The 23,536-nt window shown below is 41.3% G+C and overlaps 1 protein-coding gene across 3 annotated transcripts in view; it reads left to right on the top strand.

Annotated features, from left to right (window-relative positions):
* PPCDC (phosphopantothenoylcysteine decarboxylase) overlaps positions 1–23,536 on the top strand; it is a 352,571-nt gene that overhangs the window by 181,008 nt on the left and 148,027 nt on the right. The window lies entirely within an intron of this gene.

The following is a 23,536-nucleotide window of genomic DNA, read 5'->3' as shown; positions in this document are numbered from 1 at the left end:
AGTAGAGATGTGAATCGGAATCGGTTCGGACATGTGGGGGTTTTTTTCATCGGGCCCAATCGCGGTTTTGTTTATCGGCTGCGCCTGAGCCAATAAACAAAAAACCCACCCTGACCCTTTAAAACTAATCCCTTTGCTTCCCCCACCCTCCCGACCCCCCCCCCCCAAAAACATTTTACAGGTACCTGGTGGTCCAGTGGGGGTCCCGGGAGCGATATCCCGCTCTTGGGCCATCGGCTGCCACTAATAAAAATGGCGCAGATGGCCTTTGCCCTTACCATGTGACAGGGTATCCGTGCCATTGGCCGGCCCCTGTCACATGGAGGGAGCACTGGATGGCCGGTGCATCTTTAGTGGGGCAGCTCATTTGCCTATTGCATCGAGCGCCCAGGACAAGTGGATGTGAGCATGTTCACAAAATGTGCGCCCAATTTGGACACACGTTTTTTACGCGCTGATACTGCATCGGCCTGACAGGGTACTTACGCGAGTAAATCCTATTGACAATTCAATGGCAAATATTGTAGCAATTTTCAAAATTCCACTTACATGGGTAAAGTGTATTTACACATGAAAAAAAAAAACATTTTAAAGCATGTATATGCTTTTGAAAATCAGGCCCAGAGTCATCCACTTCTGCTTCTAACTGACTCACTAAGGTACTTCATTTTACCTGCATATCATTCACTAATTTTGCATCAGTTGACAAACTTTTACTAAGCCCAATTGTTATTTTGGAGTCAGTCAATTTGCTGTTTCATTTATCTTTTTTTTTCTGTATTTAGACATCAGTTTGGTGTTTCTTTTAATAAAGCTGACCCTAAGACAAAGTCGAGAAAACTTGTAAAACGTATTTTAAAATTCTCATTCCATCTCTTTGCATTGCAAGGACACCAATCTCACGCGCTCATCCCCTCATGTGATCCATATCATCCCATTTATTTATAGCCCTTAGTTACTACATCCATTAAGTGATCCATTTTTTCCTAACACTAATCAAAGATATTGCTTGCAGTTTCACATCTTAGAAGCTTATGCCGCTCAATCATTCTAACAGTAAATCAAAGCTGCTATTGTTCCCATCTAGTCTGGTTTCTAGAAAGACGTTCCCCACGCAGGTACCTTAGGTTTGTTGTGCTATTAATTATCAGGGACTGGAAGAGGTTTTAAGTATGATGGCACAATAGCAACTATAAAGGGGCATATGAGAGCACAGGTCCTTGTGAGTGAGTTTTGAAATCAGGAGCAAACTACTGATAACCATGTACGTTGATTTAAAAAAAGGTTTGGATAAGTTCTTGGAGGAGAAGTCCATTAACTGCTATTAATCAAGTTGATTTAGGGAATGGCCTCTGCTACTACTGGCATCAGTAGCAAGGGATCTACTTAGTCTTTTGGTACTTGCTAGGTACTTGTAGCCTAGTTTGGCCACTGTTGGAAACCGGATGCTGGGTTTAATGGACCCTTGGTCTGACCCAGCATGGCATGTTCTTATGATCTTATGATCTTGTTTTCAGAAGAGCTACGGGACATTAACTAAAAAAAAGAAATACCGATTCTGCAAATATACTCCAAGTTTAAAAAAAATATATATTATGTCAAGAAAAGTAACACAGGTCATTATAATCCCTAATAGTATGTAGGGAGAATGCATATACAGTACATGCTATGTGAATGTGTAGCTGAGGGTATATATTCTGTGTCAGAGTACAAAAGGTACAGGCAAGAGACACTAAAACCGTATTTTCTTGTCTGCATGCATATGTATTAGGGATGTGCAGCCCCAAAATTTTCAGTTCAATTCGTTTTCCCACTTTGGGGTTTTATTTTCATTAAGATTCACTTTGTTTAACTTTTTTTTTTTCAGTTCATTTTGCCAAACTGAAAAAAAAACAAACCCCAAAACTGAAAGCAGAAACCCTACAGGTCTCCATTAGATGGCCCTGGAGTTAGCTGGTAGAGGAGTGCACCACTCAAGGCAGTTTCTCTCCCCTGAGGCTTGCTGGAGCGGGGGGCTCCTGAAGCACAAGGGAGCTAGAAGAGAGAGCAGTGTGGGGTCAGTTGGAGTTGGAGCTTCAGGAGTGAGGAGGAGTTTCCTGCTTCTGGGTTTAAAGCTGGGGGCTCCCGGCCTAACCTTGTGGTGGCAGAAGGATTTCTTGCAGGGGCCCTCCTTGCCTGTGAGGATCTGCCTCCAGTTTAGTGAAGAGACCTTCTCTAGAAGTTTGGGGAATTTTGGTCCCATCTGGAGTAGGGATGTGCTCCCACAACTGGAGGCCAGGAGTTAGAAGATCTGATTTCTCCCTCTCACCGTCAGAGACGGAGCGGCAGTAAATCACCACCTTGAAGAGAGACGTTTCTGAGCACTGGTTATTTTTTCCCTTTAAGTTTTATGAGGAAGTTTTTACACCACACCATGGAGTGATGACAGCATAGGTCCTTACCGCTGTGGCCTTCCTTCTGTGTTTCCACCGTCTTACAAGGGAGATATATTCTACCCTTTCTGTTTCTGCAGAACTTTAAACTAGAAGCGTGCACGATGTGCACCACAGGTGGGGTTGGCTAATTTGGTGTCCATGCAATCTGATGTACATTGGGGGAAAAATAAAAGTTTTAAAACTGTGCATTATAGAACATCACAATTGCATTAAATGTGAAAGAACTGAAGCCTCTTTAGCTGAGCATTGCTTGACGGAACGACAGGACTTTGAAGATCTTAGATTGCCAGTATTGGAAAAACCCTGTCAAAACATCCAAGGATGCACTTATGATGCGCTGCTATTGCACTCTCAACAGAGATGAATTTATAGGTTGGATTCAATACATCCATCAGGATCAAACAAGGAGGTGGATTGGTCAGTATTTCTGTGGATAGGTTTCCCTATTATTTTAAACATCAGTACAGGGCAGTTTTTCATTTTGCTTTAAAGTTTTTTCATTTTTCCACTTTTATGCCTGATTGGGTCATACAGACTATGGATTGGTTGTTTGAAATGCATGATTAGTTTCAATGCATGATTAGTTTCAATTATCGTCCCATCTCGACTATACCCTTTCTGGCCAAGCTTTTAGAAAAAGTTGTGAATAAACAACTGGTGGAATACATAGAGAATCATCAATTGCTTTTTCCATCCCAATTTGGATTTCGAAAGTCACATAGTACAGAGACCCTTCTTACTTCTCTCTCTGATACTATCCTGAGAGGGTTAGATCATGGAAATTCATATCTTCTAATTCTATTGGATATATCCGCGGCTTTCGACACTATAAATCATGAGTCCATGATTTGTAGACTTAAAGAAATTGGTCTCAGAGATACTACTCTTGATTGGTTTACATCTTATTTAACAGAGAGATCATTTAAAGTTAAAATAAATACAGTAGAATCGAAAGTGATGAGATTGACTACAGGAGTGCCGCAGGGGTCATCTCTTTCTCCCACGTTGTTCAATATATACATGGCACCGCTATGTAGATTTTTAGCAGGTTTAGGACTGGTTTACTATATTTTTGCTGATGATGTCCAGATAATTCTTCCAATTAAAGATTCACTTAGGACTACTTTGAAATTATGGGACATTTATTACAATTCCATTAATCAACTTCTTACTCAGATGTCTCTCTCTCTTAATAATGCCAAAACAGAAATTTTATATATCTGCAATAAGGTTACAGAGAAAATTGAATTAGAAATCAATTCCATGCCGCCAGCTTTAAACATCAAGTATGACGTTAGGAGCTTGGGAGCTATACTAGATAGCGAATTTCATCTAAAGGCATTTGTAAAAACCATAATAAAAGATGGTTTTTACAAACTCCGAATTCTAAGAAAACTAAAGCCTTTGCTACATCATAATGATTTTCGAATAGTGCTTCAGGCATTACTGCTGACAAAATTGGATTACTGCAATGCCCTTTTTTTGGGCCTTCCCTTGGTAACTATTTGCCCACTGCAACTCTTGCAAAACGCGGCCGCGAGATTACTATCAAACTCTAATAAATTTGATCACATCACCCCAGTTTTAATGAACTTGCACTGGCTTCCTATCAGCTATCGAATAAAATACAAATGCTTAACGCTGATTCATAAAGCCATATATGGCAATAATAATGAATGGTTAAATGCAGCCTTGCATATCCATACTCCTTCTCGTAATCTACGGTCTTTAGGCAAGGCTCTTCTTTCTGTTCCTTCAGTAAAATCAGCTCACCTCAATGCAGTTAGGGAAAGGGCCCTTTCGATAGCTGGCCCTAAATTGTGGAATTCTCTCCCGCTTGAGCTACGATTAGAGGAAAATATTCAGCTTTTCAAGAAGCACCTAAAAACATGGCTGTATACGCAAGCTTTTACGATAACAGATTGATTCTAACAGATTTTCTGGGAAATAAATACAAAAATACAACTACTAGATTCTATTTTATTTTATTTTAACCCTATTACTAGTTTGAAGATTGATTGAATGTATGTATTTTATTATTTTTAATTGATTATAGTATAATTTAATGTTACTATTTATAGGGTTTCATTTTAATTTCTAATTTTGTTTTATCATTTATAATATTTTATTTGTTTTAAGACATGTTGTTAAAGACAGTCAGTTGTTTGATTGTAAACCGACTTGAAGTGTATACAATATGTTCGGTATACAAAAATGTTTAAATAAATAAATAAAATAAATAAATAAATAAGGGAGTGCTCACTGGCTAAATACTTTTTTTTTTTTTTGTTGGAGGGTGGAGCTTTATGTTTAAATGTTTTGAGACAGAGCGTCCATTATAAGAGCAGAAATATATGTGTTTAATTGAGCATTTTATACATTCTTTCAGTAGTAATTTGAATAGCTGACACAGATTTATTTGTCCTCTCTAGTTTTAAGATCTATATGGGACCCCTTAGGCAGGCACCACAGTGTCGGGTGATTTGTACAATCTTCTCCTCGGATCTACAGTTTATTTTGGCTGCAGCATGTTGAGCTTTACATCGAATTGATAAGTATTATGTTTTTCTGTCGGCAAGAGATATTGATACATTTTTGTGGATATACTTTCTATAATGTTGAAGGTTTTTTTTTAATGTGCAACAAAAAAATATGTAAATATGCATATATATTTTTTACAATTGGACAGTATTGAATGGTAAATAATTTGATACTTTGAGCTACTTTATGATCATGTCTATAGCCCATTGCAGGCACAAGACAGCAGAATTGCTCTAAAGCGCTATTTGCACTGATACCATTCTTTTTGATAGTTCAAGGAATACAGCTTCCAAGGTTGAAGTGGCCCAGATGGATGTAGATAAAGAGCATACAGATGTGAATAACTCTACATTGCCTGTATCAACTGCTAAGAAGCAAAGTAGAAAGTAGAAAAAAAAAGTAGAAATAAAAAATATATTATAACATTTTTGTATGAGAATGCTAGAAGTCTGACTAGTAAGACTGGAGAGTTAGAATGCAAGGCATTATATGAGGATATAAGCATTACAAGCATTTCAGAGATATGGTGGAAGGAGGATAACCAATGGGACACTGGGATACCAGGTATAAATTATATCTAGGGCTCCTGATTTTAGGTTTTAACCAAGAAAATCTGATAAAATACCTGATGCAAAAAAATAAATAAAATAGGTGTTCATTAAACACTGGAAAAACACTATGGGCCGGATTTTAAGAATTGTGTGCAGGCGTAGATTTATGCGCGCAATTGTGCAAGTTGCACACGCCGAGCCTCGCAGCCTTCCTCAGTTCGCTCCGAGGTCCCTCCGAGGCCGAAATTGGAGCGGCCTCGGAGGGAACTTTCCTTCCGGCCCCCCCCCCCCACCTTCCCCTCCCTTCCCCTACCTAACGCGTCCCCCAGCCCTACCTAAAACCCCCCCTTTTACCTTTAACTTGTAAGTTGCGCCTGTCTCTGGGCAGGCGTAAGTTGCGTGTGCCGGCCGATGGCCGGCCCACAATCCCGGGCACAGCAGCAAATGGCCGCTGTGCCTGGGAGGCTCCGGCCCCGGACCGCCCCTTTTTCAAAGCCCTGGGTCATATGCGCGTCCCGGGGCTTGCGTGCATCACCGAGCCTGCAGAGGCCAATCACTGTCAGCCCTCCTTTATCTACCCTGGTTCCTCCACTTCGTCTTTGTGCCTTTTCCATGCTAATGATTCTGTAGCTGCACAAATGCATGCATTTGATTCAACCAGAAAAGGTACCATAGTATCTGTGATGCAAAAAAACAGAAACAAAAAAACTCAGCAAACACCGATTTTTGGTATGCTAAAGAATTCCTAATTAGCTGGAAAATAAACACCTAAAGTTACAATTTATAAACACTTAAATCAAAAGCCCTAATTATATCAACGTGACAGGGCAGATCAAATTGGTGGAGGCGTGGCACTACATGTAAAAGTCGGCATAGAGTCAAGCATGATAAGAATCCAGCAAGAAACAAAATTCTATGTACGACAGGTAAGAGTATAGCAGTGTATACTACCATCTGCCTAGCCAAGATGAAGAAACAGATTGTGAAATGCTATCTGAAATTAAAAAAATAAAAAAATAAAATTGGCGGCACACTAATAATGGGATATGCTAATGAGATAAAATTTTAAAAATTTCATGGAGCAGCTGATTTAGAACCGATAAGATAGGCAGCTATTTTATCATAGGATTTATCATTCTGCTATAAATATAGCAGAATGATGAGCTGCGGCCAGAAAAGGGATAGGGGGGTGATAGTGTACAGCCGGCCACATTGCAGCGGTGTGTTTCTGCTTGCTGAGGTTGCAGCTGTGCCACACACTATCGTGCCCATAGCGCTATTGCAAAACATGTCGTTATTTCCGACGCTACTGCTGTACTGGCATAAACATTTTTTTACCCTGCCCTAACCCCGTCCCTTTCCCTCATTTAAATATTAAAGTCACGATGCAGTTGTTATCGCGATTTGAAAAATGACCCCCCTTAGTCAGTGGAATGCACGACTTGGTGCAAGGGGTTACTTCAGTGGGGTCATAATGCAGTCAAACATGATATAATCACTGTAAAGAGGACATTAAGTAAAACAACTTTAAAAAGGGAGACTGATAGAATAAGGAAATTGATTAGGAAAAGGCTAAAAGAAGCAGTTACAAAGGTTATAAATTTGCATTCTGCATGGATATTGTTTAAAAATACCATTGTGGAAGCCCATATAAAATGTATTCCATATAATAAAAAAGGTCAAGGAAGACCAAATGACTGTCAGAATTGTTTAATAAAGAAATAAAGGAGGCAGTTAAAGCTAAAAGGACATCATTCAAAAACTGGAAAGCAGATCTAAAGGATGAAAATAGGCAATAGCTTAAGTCTTGGCAAGTTAGATATAAAACAGTAGTACAACAGGCCAACAGAGAATTTGAGATGAAGTTTGCCAGAGAGGCAAAAAAATCATTCTAGCTACTCTTCTTCTTCTCCAAGTTCTAATTTTCCTTGTTTTATTGTAACTTTCTTCTCTACCAATCAACACCAGTTTTTCGTTCATTGTTATCACTCCCCTGTTTCCTGTAAACCGGCATGATATGATTTTATCATGAATGCCGGTATAAAAAAGCTTTAAATAAATAATAAAAACTTTTTCAACAATATTTGAAACAAAACGCCATTGATGGAGTCAGTTGGGCCACTTGATGACCGATGTGTAAGAGGGGTGCTCAGGGTAGACAAGGAAATAGCAGAAAAACTAAATGAATTCTTTGCTTTGGCCTGTACTAAAGAGGATATTGGGAACATACTCACATCTGAAATATCCTTTAATGGTGGAAATTCTGCACAACTAAAACAAATCTCTGTGATAATAGAGGATGCAATAGATCAAATTGACAAACTAAAGAGTAGCAAATCACCAGGGATGGATGGCATCCATCCCAGAGTTCTAATAGAACAACAAGAAATTACAAACCTGTACTAGTAATCTATAACCTATTAATTAAAACAGCCACAATACCTGAAGACTGAGAAGTGGCCAATGTGATGCCAAGTTTCAAAACAGGGTCTGGGGTGATCTGGGAAGCTATAGACCAGTGAGCCTGTCATCTATGCCAGGAAAAATGGTAGAAGTAATTCTTAAAAACAAAACCATTGGCCAATGGCCATATAGACAGACATGGCTTAATGGGGAAGAGTCAGCATGGTTTTCTTGCCTTACCAATTTATTAGATTTTTTTTAAACAAGTAGATAAAGGTAAACCAGGTTATATAGAGGTCGATATTCAAAATCCATTTAGTGGTTAACTGAAAAGTTATCGATCTAAATAGCTACCCGGTGATATTCATCACAAGTTACGCAGCTAGAATTTAGCTGCACAACTCAGGAACGTTCTGGGAGTGGGTGGAAGGCATTTCCGGGTGGAGCAGAGATCCGGCTAACTTTTAGTCAGGTATATTAAGTGGCGCGACTGTGCCACTGAATATACCCTGCTAGTTAGCCAGAAAGGTTTATCCAGCTAAATAGCCGAGCCACATAGAGTATATGGACCCCATAGAGTATATGATTTTCAGAAGGCATTTGACAAAGTCCCCCATGAGTAATTCCTCAGGAAATAAAAATATCATAGGATAAAAGGCAGTGTCCTATTATGGATTGGGAATTAATTAAAAGACAAGAAAGAGAGGATAGGACGAAATGGTCAGTTTTCTAAATAGAGAAAGATCATTAGTGGAGTACCACAAGGATCAGCACTGGGACCGTTGTTGAAATCCTCAGCTCAGTGTGTGGTAACGATTAAAATACAAACAATGGTGGTTAGTTTTCAAGCTGTGATAGCCCATTATTGCCTGCGTTAGGCCATTATCGCACGGGATAACGCCCCAACGCACGCGATAATGGGCTTATCACGGCGGTAAAATTAAAATTAGGGGAAGGGGTGGAGTTTTGGAGGAGCTAGGGAGGGGTTTAGGGAAATGGGGTGGCGGCACCGCTGCCGACGATAATGTTTTGGACATTATCGCAGGCAGTAGCATGGGAAATAGCATCACTTTTTAGTGTGGCATTATGATATCTTGAGTATTGTGCCAGTTCTGTGTGCCCCATCTCAAACAAGACAGAGCAGAACTAGAAAAGGAGGATGATAAAAATGATTAAGGGAATGGGATAACTTCACTAAGATGAGAGGCTCTACAGACTAGGGCTCTTCAGCTTGGTTGGAAAAGAGATGGCTGAGAGGGGACATAGATATTTATAACATCATGTCTGGTGTGGAAGAGATAAAGGACAGTTATTTACCTTTTCAAATTCTGTTCTATTCTTTAAACTTATAAGCGACTTTGGGTGGTCCTACAAGACCAATAAGGTGAGATACAACACTAAAATATATATATTTGTAGAGACCCACTAGATGGCGCTAGATCCCTGCCCTAGGTATTTTCAGCTTAGGGGGGATAACCATTCCCTTACAGCACCTCCCCTTGAGGCTGGCTGTGAATAGCAGCTCCTTAGTTCACTTGGGGGGGGGGGGGGGGCAGTGGCTTAGAGAGTGTGGTCAAACTGAGTTGAATGCCCAATACCGTGTCCTGTGTGTTCCCTGCAGCACTGAAAGGCATAGAGACACTGTACAACACACCTCCTCCTGGGCCAACAGAAAAGAGCCCACACCTTGGAACACACAGCAAGTAGGACGAATGCCTGTGTAGACAGCCCCAGAAACAAATTCTTTAGTGTACTCTCAGATGCATGAAGTCAGGGTTACATGTTTACATCATATTAAATACAACATAGGAAAAACAGTTCATAATGGGATGGGGGAAGGGGGTGTATCGGGTACTAGCCTGTAGCTACTTTGAAGTATTTTGGGGGATGGAAGGCGGAGGGAATTGTACACAACAGTTTAAATGATACTGAAACGAGGAGACACTCCATGAAGCCATCAACCAGTTGAAAGATCTTCTTTACTCTCTACTTAATAAAGCTGTGGAATCTGCTGCCAGAGGATGTGGTCAAGGTGAGTAGCTCAGAGAGATTTAACAGAGGTTTGGACAAGTTCCCGGAGGAAAAGTTTAAAACACATTATTAGCCAGGTAGACTAGTGAAATCTATTGCTATCCCTGGGAGTGAGTAACGGAATTAGATCTTCTACATGGCATTTGCCAGGTATTTGTGACCTGGACACACCACCGTCGGGGACAGGATGCTGGGCTTGATGGCATTTTGTCCGACCCAGCATGACATTTTTTATATTCTTATTCTATATATGGATTCTAACTACTGAGCCCACCAGATGGTTGCAGAGAATGGCAGCAACCATTCTCTATCCCAGTTATTCTCTATCCCAGCCTCCACAGTCTTTAGACGTGACCCCTTCAGGGGAATTATTCTATAATCTGCATATGTATTTATTAGGAGCCATTTTAAACACAGAAGCATAGAAACGATGGCAGAATAGGACCAAATGATCCACCCAGTCTGCCCAGCAAGCTTATGCTTATGCCAGTATCTGCTGCACTGTGCAGGATACCCTCATGTAAAAGTCAGGGCCCTCGGATGTTGCCTGAAGCCAGTTTCACTTAACTCTTGCCATGGAAGCAGAGAGCAATGTTGGAGTTGTATCAAAAGGGTAGTAAAAGCCGCATCAGCAAGTTACCCTCATGTTATCCTCATGTTTATTTGTTCCTGTTAATTGCAGGGCCCTTGTTGATTGCTGTCTGAATGCAAGTCCCCCTTTCGCACTGACGTTGAAGTAGAGAGCAACGATGAAGTTGCATTAAACCTTGATACTGGTATTTGTTAAGGGTAGCAAGTGCCACACCAGCAACTTATCCCCATGCACTCTTTCCTTTATTTCCCATCCTCCAGCCTTTAGGGATCCACAGTGTTTATCCCATGCCCCTTTGAATTCTTTCACTGTTTTCCTCTTCACCACCTCCTCCGGAAGGGCATTCCCTTTGAAGATTGCCCATGGGTACAAAGGACCACAGACTTTGCACCTGCCTTAATGTGGGGAAACTTCAGTGGAAATTAATTTATGTAGATTTGAAAATAAAGGAGCCCATATTTAAAGCATTTATCTGGCCAAGTAGTGGACATTGACAAACAGTGGGTTTTGAAAATCCTGCCAGTTTCACCAACTCCCAACTTATCCAGCTAAGTAAGTTATCTGGCTAAAAACGTAGCTGGATAAGTCAAGGGCGGGGCAAAGGAAAGTTATCCGGCTAACATCCAATATTCAGCATTATCCAGCTAAGACAGGGGATAACTCTAGGAGTGCCTCAGAGCAGTCCTAAAGTTACCCAGGTACATGACCCGGATAACTTATAATTATTAAAAAAAACACCTTCTGGGCCTTCAGCCCCGCCCTCTCTCAAAAATACTTTAAAATAGCTGTGGGCTAGTGCCTCATACCTCAACCCTCTAACTCCCCACATTTTTTAAAAGAAGCAAGCCCTTGTAACTTGAGGCCGGCCCCTCATCTCTCCATGACATTGAAAAAAAATTCACCTCCTGTCCCCACCCTTCCTCAGTCTTAAGCACACTCTCCAGCCAGGAGCGTGGTAAACTCTTTATCTGTTCCCGGCCACTTCCAGCATTGCTGTTAACTGTTGTCCTTTGTGGTCGGCAGGATTAACGGTCCCCCTTGTGGGTGCCATCATCTCATGGTGCTCTATAGCTCATTGGCCAGGAGCCTGGAAGGCTTTGCACATGTGTAGTAACCACTGCCACCCTCCGTGAAGCACTGGTCTTATGTTCGCTCTGAGCAAATGCTCTCTTTATATATTAGCTTCTTATACTATTTCCTGAACAAATGGATGCTACCACCATTGTGTACTGTGTGCTAGAATGGACAACATCTCCATTTTGTGATACGAGCAGGGGCTGGAGGTAGATGGACGCCAGTGGGACCCACCTGCTCCTGAGTCATAACACTTTCCGTGATTGAAGGAGGCAGCCCATAATAGCATTTTATCTTTGGGTAAAGAGAAAAAAGCCCCTAAAAAGTCCCTACAGTATTTTAGTCTACGTACTCTGCGGGTGTGGGTAATACAGGGTTATGGAATCTGGGAGGACATAGGAAAACCAATGATGCATAATAAACTGCTTTTTCCTAACTTTAGGATTATCTATCAATAGATTTGTACCTGGCATGCTTACATTTTATTTTTGTACTTCTTACTTTCTTACTTCCTCTATTACATACACACAGTTATGTAGTGCTGCTTATATAACATCAGAGCTAATAATAAGGTATCAGAGAAGTGCTTATCTGACTTAGTGCATTGCTTTGTTCTCACTTCTCCCCTGGGATTCCTATAAAGCAAACCTCTGCTTTATGTATGCGTATTATATATCACCTGCTATAGGTACCTGGACTAGACTGCCTGCCTGTATTCTTATTATTACTGCTATATAAATAAAAGGACCTGAAGGTCAATGAAGGCTTTGGACTCCCTAGTATATTCATTTGTCTGTAAAGCAGAGAAGGTTTATTCCTATATACATAAACGGACCAGGAATAAACATTTCTTATCATTAGGATTATAGTACACATCAATTTTTAGTTTTTACTTTCAACATTCTACTTAAGTTTGTTACTGCAGATGTCTACTGCTCATCCTATTTCTTTTATTCAGGGGATGGGAAAGTATTCATCTACTTATCACAAGTCCAGTTATTCTTCTTTTAGAATGCCTGGTTATAAACCTACTTTTTCTTGTCATAATTCGCTTTCCAGTCACATTGCCTTTCCTCCCTTTCTAAAACGTGCTTTAATCAACGCAGGCTCCATTGTTCATCGATCTTCTTTGAAAGCTGACCTTATATTAGCTCTTGATCTTAATCTTTTGTTTATTACCAAAACATGGCCAAAGCCTGATGATGTTGCCTGCCTAAAGCAATCGTGTCCTACTTTTCTTTTCTTGTTGGCCTTTGAATCCAACAAGCATTTTTCTTGGGTAGAAATTGTACTTATTAGCTGTTTTCTTAATAATGGATTGACTAATTTCTGGAATCATTGAGATATTTATCATGATGTCCTTCTAGTTTTGTTTTGAAAATCTTATTTTTTAGTCGCTGGCCAGTTTCTCAATACAGCTGTTAGGTACTTTGAACGAGATGTTACAGTTTATTTTAATGTTTGATTAATTTGTTTCTATATTTAAAATTTTTAAGTCCTTGATCCTCCTGATAATGTCTTTTACTGTTATTTTTATCATATATGTTTTTAATGTTATGATATTATTTTATATACTTATTATTGCACCATGTCTCTATATGATGAAATTTTAAGTTTTTATTTTTATCTTTGATTATATGTTGACTTATGTTTTTATGTTATGTTATTTTGTTCTTTGTAACCTTTTTGTACCTTGTTTTTTATGTGTACCACATTGATTTACTTTGTAAGAAATAGTGATTAATCAAATAAATAATAGTTTTGAAATGTTGGAATGTAGGAGCGCTCTACCCCTACTCTGTGCTGAGAGACTACCATTGCTGATGGCTTGAACCAAATTAGCTCTGCTGTACACAGCTGAAGGAGTAGCAGAATAAATCATACATGCTTAGGACACACTGGGGCTATAGTCCTGCTTAAGCTTTGCCAGGGTCTTGAAAATGAACAGTAACAGCGAGCAAGCATATGTAGCACTGCCCCAATCCTGGCCTGAGCACCGGGCTCATGGGGAAGCTTATGGCCTAGAGCAGGCCCTATGAATTCCCAGGTTTCCCGCATAGGGGATGGGGCTAAAAATTGAACAAAGCCCTTAGGGCTTTTCTTCACTAGGGCTCTTTCACTTATCAGTTCAGTCAAAGTTGAAAAAACACACATTGATACCACAGCTGTTCAAAAATATAAATTATATACTGTCACTGATGGCAGGCAAAACAAAGTTAAAAATAATGATACACCAATGGCTAGTGCATCATACAACAAAGCAAAGTCCAAAAATTCACAATTAAAAAATCTGTTTCTTTCTACAGTATTCCACTGAACTCCTAGACAAGTCAGCTCTTTAGAGCAGGAAACCTCCTCCTCTGGGTCTCCTCTTGTAGACCAGCTCTATCCTCAGATACTTTTCCAAATACTAGTGAGCTTTCAGCTGACTGTTCTTTCAGATAGGAAATCTCACACTACCTTTCTTTGGTTGGCCAGTTCTTCATCTTGCAAACTGCCACCAAGGCGCAAATTGGCACACATTTCTTCAAGATGATCTCAGGACAAGATGAGGTACAATGGCTTAGCCTCTCCTCTCCAAATCTTCTTCTTGATTCAGGAGCCCTCTGAGGTGTTTGCTGCGATGAACTCTGACATCGCAACCTTGGACCCCCAACTACCTTCCCTGAACAGGAATGCTTATCCTTCAGGCACCTTTCTGTGATGAGAGAACCTACTCTTTGGTCTTCATAAAATTCATAAATGACTGCATACCCCAGAAGACACAGAGTATTAATGTCTCCATACCTAGAAGACTGTCTCATCAAGAGCAACTCTGGGGCCTCTACAAGGGATTGATGATTCATCTCTTAGAGAGTCTGGGATTCATCATGAATTATGAAAAATCCCACCTATCTGAATCGCCAACTAGAGTTTATAGAGGCACTTCTCAACTCGGAAAAGGCTGAGGTCTCCCTCCCCCATAACTGGGTGCACAATACCCTAGTACTGAGCCATATCTATACAATAGCTCAGTATAACAGTGAGAACCTTCCTCAATTTGATGGGCCATATTGCCTCAGTGGTTCATATACTCCTGAGAGCCAGACTGCACATGAGGCACAGTAGTCTCTGTGTTCTCAGTGGAGCCAGTATTCTCAAAGTGTTGATCAAGCATAAAAGTGATCAGAGAACTCAGAAAGTCCTGGCTGGTCAGGGACAATTTTAAGCAAGATGCCCATTTGAAATGCCTCCACACCAAGTGACCCTTAAGAGACCCATTTAAGCATCAGTCTGTTGGAATTCTGAGCAATACATTTGGCACTGATAGCACTCCTTCAAATAGGCAATCAAGGCAATCAAGCAGCCCTATTTGTCAGGTGGGTCACCTTTTAAATACACTAGATGCAAGATCTTCTATATGTGTAAGGGTCCCTCAAATGTGTCCCTTACTAGTTGAATTGCACTTAACAGTTATAGCCTCAGTGGTTTCAATAGACCTGGTGTGCCAGTAGTATAGGATCAATGGGTCCTGTTAGTTAGGTCAGGGTATGTAGGAGTGCTAGGGAGGCTGGCATTCCCCAATGGGAGGTGCCATAGGTTTAATAACACTTCTACACTCATGTGATACAGAGTCAGAAGGAATAGCAGTCCAACTGTAAGAGAAGAACCGGATGCGCAAGAAAAGAAATGAGACATGACACCAGTGAGGGGGAAAGGAAGAGGGCGAGGGAGAGGCAGGGGTTATTACAACCCATATCAGAAAACAACAGCATATTAAAGGAGGATAATTGAGTGATTAACATCTCCAAAAGAATATTGAATACAGTCAAAATGGCCATTTTGAACAAAGGGATGTCCTTTGTACCAACTGCCACGTACAATGCTTTTAGAACAAGGATAGAATTATTCAAATTCACAAGAAAATTGAAAATTTTAGAAATTTTTTCAACCAAACCTACAATGACAGACTTCTCCATTGTGAAATCCACAAGTAAATGGATGCCTAGTGGACCACCTAACCCTGTAATACACACTTTTGAGACACTTATACTAAAAGAAGTTTCAGAGAAGGAATCACATTTCAAATACAAACATAATATCACCATACCAGAAAGAAATGCCATTAATAGTTTGAGCAAAGATAAAACAATAGTCATCAAGCCGGTAGACAAAGTTGGTGCAATAGTTGTTATGAATAGATCCGACTATACAGCAGAGGTTCACAGACAACTTTCTGACACCAATTTCTATAGAAAATTGAATAAGGATCCAATGGATAATACAAAAAAAGAAACGGATACCATTCTTACTATAGCAGAATCATCAAATTATCTTACCAAAAAAGAGATTTCCTTCCTCAGTGTTGAACATCCAGTAATGCCAGTAATGTACATATTACCAAAGATACACAAATCCACGACGGATTCACCAGGCAGACCCATTACATCAGCCAATGGCTCACTTTTAGAACCTCTTTCCACATTCATAGATACCTTCCTGCGTCCCCACGTCCCAAACATGCCGTCATATGTCAGAGACGCAGCCCATATGATCAATATCCTTATGAATGTATCACTCAACAATAATGATATTATCATGGCCACATTGGATGTTGACTCTCTTTATACCAACATCCCTCAAAATAGTGCCATACAAATTATAGAGAAAACCATTCATGGTAGGAACATGAACACATGTATACCAAATCAATTGATTATAGAGTTGGCCACCATTGCCTTAACCAGAAACATTTTTGCTTTTGATCAGCAGTTCTATCTACAAATCAAGGGAGAAGCCATGGGTTCAACTATGGCGCCATCTGTTGCAAACCTGTATGTTGCTAATTTTGAAAAAACTTTCCTCAAACATCACAGATATGAAAATAATATTTTGTTATGGAAAAGATACATCGATGATGTTTTCATAATATGGAAAGGCAATGTCAATGAGCTCTTGGAATTTAATAATTGGCTAAATAACCTTGATGGCAACTTGAAATTTAAAATGCAATATGCACCCAAGAAATTGCTTTTTTAGATATTCTAATTAAAAATACTCCTGCTGGATTTGAAACAGACATATATAGAAAACCTACGGACACAAATAAACTTCTGACATTTAATAGCTGTCACAACAAATCCCTATTATGTAACTTACCATACAGTCAATTCCTTTGTCTCAAAAGATTGTGTACAAACAAAAAAACATTCGTGAAGAGATCAATAGAAATGAAAAGCAGATTTCTAAAAAGAGGTTATCCAAGAGATTGCATTGATAATGGCTTTCTGAGAGCAGATATACAAGAGCGTTCTGAATTATTGAAATCCCGTGTGAAAACTGTGAGGAAAGATAAAATTATTTGTCCTCTAACATTCACTGGATTATCGTATGACATTACCAAAATAATCAGAAAATACTGGCATATCCTCCAGTTACTACCAGTTTTCCAAGGCAAGAAAGTTATGGTGGCCAACAAACGAGATAAGAATCTAAAAGAATTCTTATCCCCTTCTGCATTACCCAATGATAAACTCACAACAAAGGCACAACCAGGACATAAACCTTGTGGCAGATGCAGTGTTTGCTCCATGAATTTGAAAGCACAGTCCCTAAGAACTGGAAGAAAAGGAAAGGTTTTTGAATACTACATGCAAATCTTCAGGTGTTATCTATATTGCCATCTGACCATGTAATCTGATTTATGTAGGGAAAACCATAAGACAATTCAATAAGAGGATTATAGAATACAAAAGTGCCATAAATAGACGCAGCGAGGGAAAACCCTTGGTCGCACACTCAGTTGATATGAATCATACATTTGAGGATTTCAGATTTTGTATTATTAAAAAACCACACATTAATTGGAGAGGAGGTAACCTTGATAATATTTTACTCAGATGGGAACAAAAATTCATTTTTTATTTCAACACTATCTCCTTTCGGACTTAATTGTGATACCGACTTAGGCCTGGATTTATCAAAATGCGATAAGTATTGCATGCGATAGCAAAAGGGGCATCCTTTATGCTAATATATAGTTTATCACAATGTGCACTAATTACCTATGTGAAGAGCTAAGTTAGCACAAATTGTGATAACAGTCAGACTTTGTGATAAGTGCCATACCTGTTGTATTTCCTGCATTCAACCACTGGGGGACCATTGTGTGAGTGAGAGAGAGAGAGAGAGAGAGAGAGAGAGAGAGAGAGAGAACCTAGTCATAGTGTCTTCTCCCTAGATAGGTATTTGTATCCCTATGATAGCCCACCTAGTAACTCAAGGTGAGGTTTAGGTAGTAGTGTAGGGGGTTAGGGGCCACTTTGACATTCAATGTGAGATGTACAAACAGAACAGTGGTCTCTTATGAAGATTTCATGGCCTTTGGAGTGAGGAAACTCACTCCAAGATGAGATTTGGACAATGTTCTCTCAACCTAGCTTGATGGACTCTCTACCTGGGTAACATCAAGCTAGGTTGAGAGAACATTGCCCAAATGTACCTGAAGACTGGAAGGAGCCCCTGTCACATGGTAGGAGCACAAGATGGCGCCGGCCATCCAGTGCTCCTACCATGTGACAGGGTCCGGCCAATGGCACGGATACCCTGTCACATGGTGAGGGCAAAGGGCCATCGGCGCCATTTTGATTAGTGGCAGCTGATGGCCCGGGAGCGGGAGGACGGCCCGGGAGTGGGAGATCGCTCCTGGGACCCCCACTGGACCACCAGGTACCTGTAAAATGTTTTTGGGGGCATCGGGAGGGTAGGGGAAGCTAAGGGGTTAGTTTAGGGGTTATTTTTGTGTGCCGTTTTTCCTGCCCTCCCCCAAAATGATAAGGGAACCCCCACGATCAATATCATGGGGTTTTCCTATCGTTTTGGGGGAGCCCCTGATTTCTGACGATTTTGAAAATATCGACGATATTTTCAATCGTCCGAAGCCCGATTCACATCCCTAAAACACATCACCACCTGGGCCAAGAAGGTCTGCCTTCATTCCCACAGAAAGAACCCACAACTTGGGAACAAGTAGAAGGGGAGAAATAACTAGTGGAAACACACCTAGAAAATAAATTCTTTTGTCTGCCCTTGGAAATAGATAAAGCCATGAAAAAAGGGTTACATATGAATTTGCATGTGTAAAGTACACTGTTTCTCACAGGTCAAGCAGGATGGTAGTCCTCACATATGGGGTGACATCACAGGATGGAGCCCAATCACGGAACACTTTTCTCAAAGTTTCTAGAACTTTGACTGGCACCTACTGGGCATGCCCAGGATGGCACTAACCCTACAACCATCAGGGGTCTCCTTCAGTCTTCTTTTTTCCGCGCAGCAGTAGCCACGCGGCTTAAGGAGCTCCACAGAGATTCCTGACAGGAAATTTCCTCACGGAATTAATATTCAACTTTCTACCCCACAGGGGTCCCCCTCTTTCATTTTTACATCCGTGGTGGTCCGGTAAGTTTTTTACCCGATTCCGGTTGATTCCCGTCAAGTTTGGCCCTCACGGCCTACTGGCCGTCAATCGCACTGCGGCTAAATTTTTTCACAGGCCATGGCATCGGGGTTCCGTCGATGCCCGGACTGCACCCGCACAATGTCTATTACTGACCCTCACCAGGTATGTGTAATGTGTCTGGGTAGCGAGCATGATGTCCTTACTTGCACCAAATGTGCCCTCATGACACCTAAAGGTTGCAAGGCAAGAATGGAGAAAATGTAACTTCTCTTTCGGTCAAAACCCCGACGTCATCCATAGCATTGATTTCATCTGAACCGACACCATCTACGTCGCACCATCATTGGGCACCGGCCGATGTCCGACCAGCATTGACGACTCCTCGGCCATCAACACCCTCTGTTCCCCCTCATGAAAAGGACAGAGGTGACCATCGAGAAAAGCATCAGCATTGACATCGCAGGTCTCAGACCGTCGACGCAGCAAGGCCTCAACATCGCCATCGTCTGAACCGCCATCAAAGAAAGCCCATCCAGAAAAGGCACCATCCCTATCTGGTTCAGGGTCACCGAAGCAACCTTCACTAGGACCAGTGATAAGAGCCGCGAATCCACCTCCAACGGTGGTCTCTCCGTCTACGCCTCCGCCTCCTCCTCCGGCATCGGGGCTCCATGCTCCAGGTTTCTGGGAGGAACTGGATCAGATGATTCAGGAGGCCATTGGCAGAACGATGCAAGGCTTCAAGGTTCCATTGATGCCGATACCGGTACTGATGCCTGAACCGGTAACCGAACCCATTCCAGCAGCGCTAGCACCAATATTGAGTGCTACTATTCGGCCTAGCCTCTGCTCCATGAGTCTTCACCAAGTGCCTCGTAGTAGTAGCAGTGTTTCTCAGAACTCAAGGTGTCCACGACTACCCCTACCTTGATGATTGGTTGATCAGGGCTCCCACACAGCAAGCTGTTATGACATCCCTACATCTCACCTTGCACACCCTGATCTCTAGGGTTTCTCATCAATTATCCAAAGTCCAGCTTGGTCCCATCACAAACCCTGTCGTTCATAGGAGCAGACTTGGACACCCTCAAGGCGAAGACATTTCTTCCTCGAGAACAAGCTTGCCCATCAGCTGCAGTCTCAGCAACGCTCCACTGCACATCACTGTCTAGTCCTGCTAGGACACATGGCATCCTCAGTACACATCACTCCCATGCTCGTCTTGCCATGAGGATCCTACAGTGGACTCTAAGGTCACAGTGGATTCAGTCATCACAACCACTATCAGCTGTTGTCCATATAACCAATCCACTTCGTCTCTCTCTAGCTTGGTGGAAGAATCAGGCCAATCTCTTCCAAGCCCTTCCTTTTCAAGCTCCAGATCCTCAAATAACCCTTACAATAGATGCCCCCAACATCGGTTGGGGAGCACACATTGCCAATTTACAAACTCAAGGGTGTCGGGGATGTTCCTATTTCAGTACATCCCCTTGTAACACATTTTCTGAAGGGCTTGCTCCACCTTAAGCCTCCACTGTGCCCTCTGGCCCCTTCTTGGGACCTTAATCTGGTTTTAGGTCGGCTCATGAAACCACCATTCGAGCCTCTCCAATCCTGTGATCTTCGCTTTCTCACATGGAAAGTGATTTTTCTTCTGGCAATCACATCTGCCCGCAGAGTTAGTGAGTTACAGGCCCTAGTTACCTATCCACCTTACACAAAACTTCTGCATGACCGGGCAGTACTCCACACTTACCCGAAGTTCTTGCCTAAGGTAGTATCGGATTTTCACATTAATCAATCCATTATACTACCCACCTTCTTTCCCAGGCCCCATTCCAATCCAGGAGAGCAGGCTCTGCATACCCTCGACTGCAAACATGCTCTAGCATTCTACATAGACCGTACAGTGCCCACAGGCAAAGTACTCAATTGTTTGTTTCCTTTGCTTCCATCAGATTGGGTCAACCTGTGGGTAAGCAGACTCTCCTCTCCTGGCTAGCGGACTGCATTTCTTTTTGCTATCAGCAAGCAGGCATTCCACTTCAGGACCGTGTTAAAGCGCACTCGTTCAGGGCCATAGCAACTTCTGTAGCACACCTTCACTCGGTGCCACTCCCTGATATTTGTAAGGCTGCTACCTTGAGTTCTTTCCATACCTTTACAGCCCATTATTGTCTAGACAAGGCTGGAAGACAAGATTCCATCTTTGGCCAATCTGTCTTGCGCAACCTGTTTACAACTTGATGTACCAACACCCTTCTGCCTGCCCGTTAGGGTTCAGGATGCCCTCTACCAAATTCCACCCCAGTTGTTGTGCCTGTTGCACGTCTTGGGTACATTTGGTGCATGTTCGGACATCTTCAGCTCGGTACTCACCCATATGTGAGGACTACCATCCTGCTTGACCTGTGAGAAAGCAAAGTGTTGCTTACCTGTAACAGGTGTTCTCACAGGACAGCAGGATGTTAGTCCTCATGAAACCCGCCCGCCACCCCGCGGTGTTGGGTTCGTTACGTTTTCTTATTTTATTTTTGGCACTTACTTTAGCTTTTAAACAAGACTGAAGGGGGACCTCTGCTGGTTGCAGGGTTAGTGCCATCCTGGGCATGCCCAGTAGGTACCAGTCAAAGTTCTAGAAACTTTGAGAAAAGTGTTCCGTGATTGGGCTCCATCCTGTGATGTCACCCCATATGTGAGGACTAACATCCTGCTGTCCTGTGAGAACACCTGTTACAGGTAAGCAACACTTTGCTATATATGAGCATACGAGTGCTATTCAGCTGCCATGATTAGCTTATTTAAATGATAGGGTAATGCCAAGAAGGTAAACAAGCCTATTAGAAGGATGTGTAACTACTGACTTCTGTTGTAACTACAACTCCTGCAAGCAGGGCCTGAAGTTACATCATGGGCCTCATTAGTGCTGGGCAGGTTTCTGTTCTCCCTCTGCTCCTCTGTTGCTCCTTATTTGTTAAGAGAAGGATATAGATCTCCAGAAAAGACTCTCACCAGGGATGGATTTAAAACTGTTTTGATTTTTTTTTTTGTGATCTCCTGTGTTTTTCCTGAGCAAGATGTATGTCAGCTCAGATTATGTATATATTTTCACTGCAAGCACAGATATGCATGAATGCCCAGTTACATACAAACTAAATAGCATTACTGGATGGTTATTGCTTAAAGGTTATTGCTTAAGTGCCTTGCTGGGACATGTCTAATCTGGGCACTTTATATAAAGAATTTCATTGTATTAAGGGCAGATTTGCCAGTCTCACAAATTAAGGGTATCAGAATTTGTAACTTAGGAGAAACAAGCCTTCTACTGGGTCAGGTTAATTTCTAGATGAAATGGAAATTTGTTTTTTTTCCCCCACAAATATGATAACATACATATAATTTAGTCAGTTATTTTGCCTGTATTGAGCCTTTTATGTTGCAGACATCTGTATATCATGCTATGAAGACAATACAAGAGAAAGGACGGCAATACTTTTACCTCACAATAAATTGTGTATTGTAAGCAACAGTAATGTGCTTTGCAGACCTTCCAACCTGCTGCATCCATAAGGGAGACTTTAAGGATTTTTTATCCCCTAAAATAATTATCAGTGTTTTACTGGAATAATCCTGATATTTATGAGGAGGACGCTGTGAAAGTCTATGGAGAAAGTGAAGTGGGGAATAGGGATAATTTCTTTACCAAGGAGAGTTTCAGATGAGGCTGAACTGGAATGACAGGTTTTCAGGACAAATCGGAAGAGTTGCCAGGAATGTTGCTGGAACTATAAATCTGCTGTCAAGAGAAAGCAGCACTATTGGCCCCAACCCAACCAAACTGGTGTTGTACAAAACATCATAGACAAGCTAAATTCTGGTTAAGAGGGGACATTCTCTTAATCAGAATGGAGCAGCGATGCAGATCTTAGCAGAAGCATGCAATTAGGATTTATGCAGACTGTAAGCTTGGCCTCTGCTCTTCGTCTTAAAATCAATTATTGGAGAAATTGTATTCTCTTCCAATTTCTTTATCCCTTTTAATATGTATAGTGGAAAGTGTTCCAAACATCAAAATCACAGAACATATAGAAAGACATGGTTTAATGGAACAAAGTCAGCATGGCTTTACCCAAGGAAACAGAGAATAGGATTAAATGGACAATTTTCTCAGAGGAAGGGAGTGGGCAGTGGAGTGTCTCAGGGATCTGTATTAGGACCCTTACTCTTCAATATATTTATAAATTATCTGGAAAGAAATACGACGGGTGAAATAATCAAATTTGCAGATGACACAAAATTGTTCAGAGTAGTTAAATCACAAGCAGATTGTGATAAATTGCAGGAAGACCTTGTGAGACTGGAAAATTGGGCATCCAAATAGCAGATGAAATTTAATGTGGATAAGTGCAAGGTGATGCATATAGGGAGAAAGAAAGAGATCTAGGCGTCATAGTGGATAACACATTGA

The sequence above is a fragment of the Rhinatrema bivittatum genome, chromosome 13 (assembly GCF_901001135.1).
Source record: "Rhinatrema bivittatum chromosome 13, aRhiBiv1.1, whole genome shotgun sequence".
NCBI lineage: Eukaryota > Metazoa > Chordata > Amphibia > Gymnophiona > Rhinatrematidae > Rhinatrema > Rhinatrema bivittatum.
This window is presented reverse-complemented; position numbering and strand designations above follow the sequence as displayed.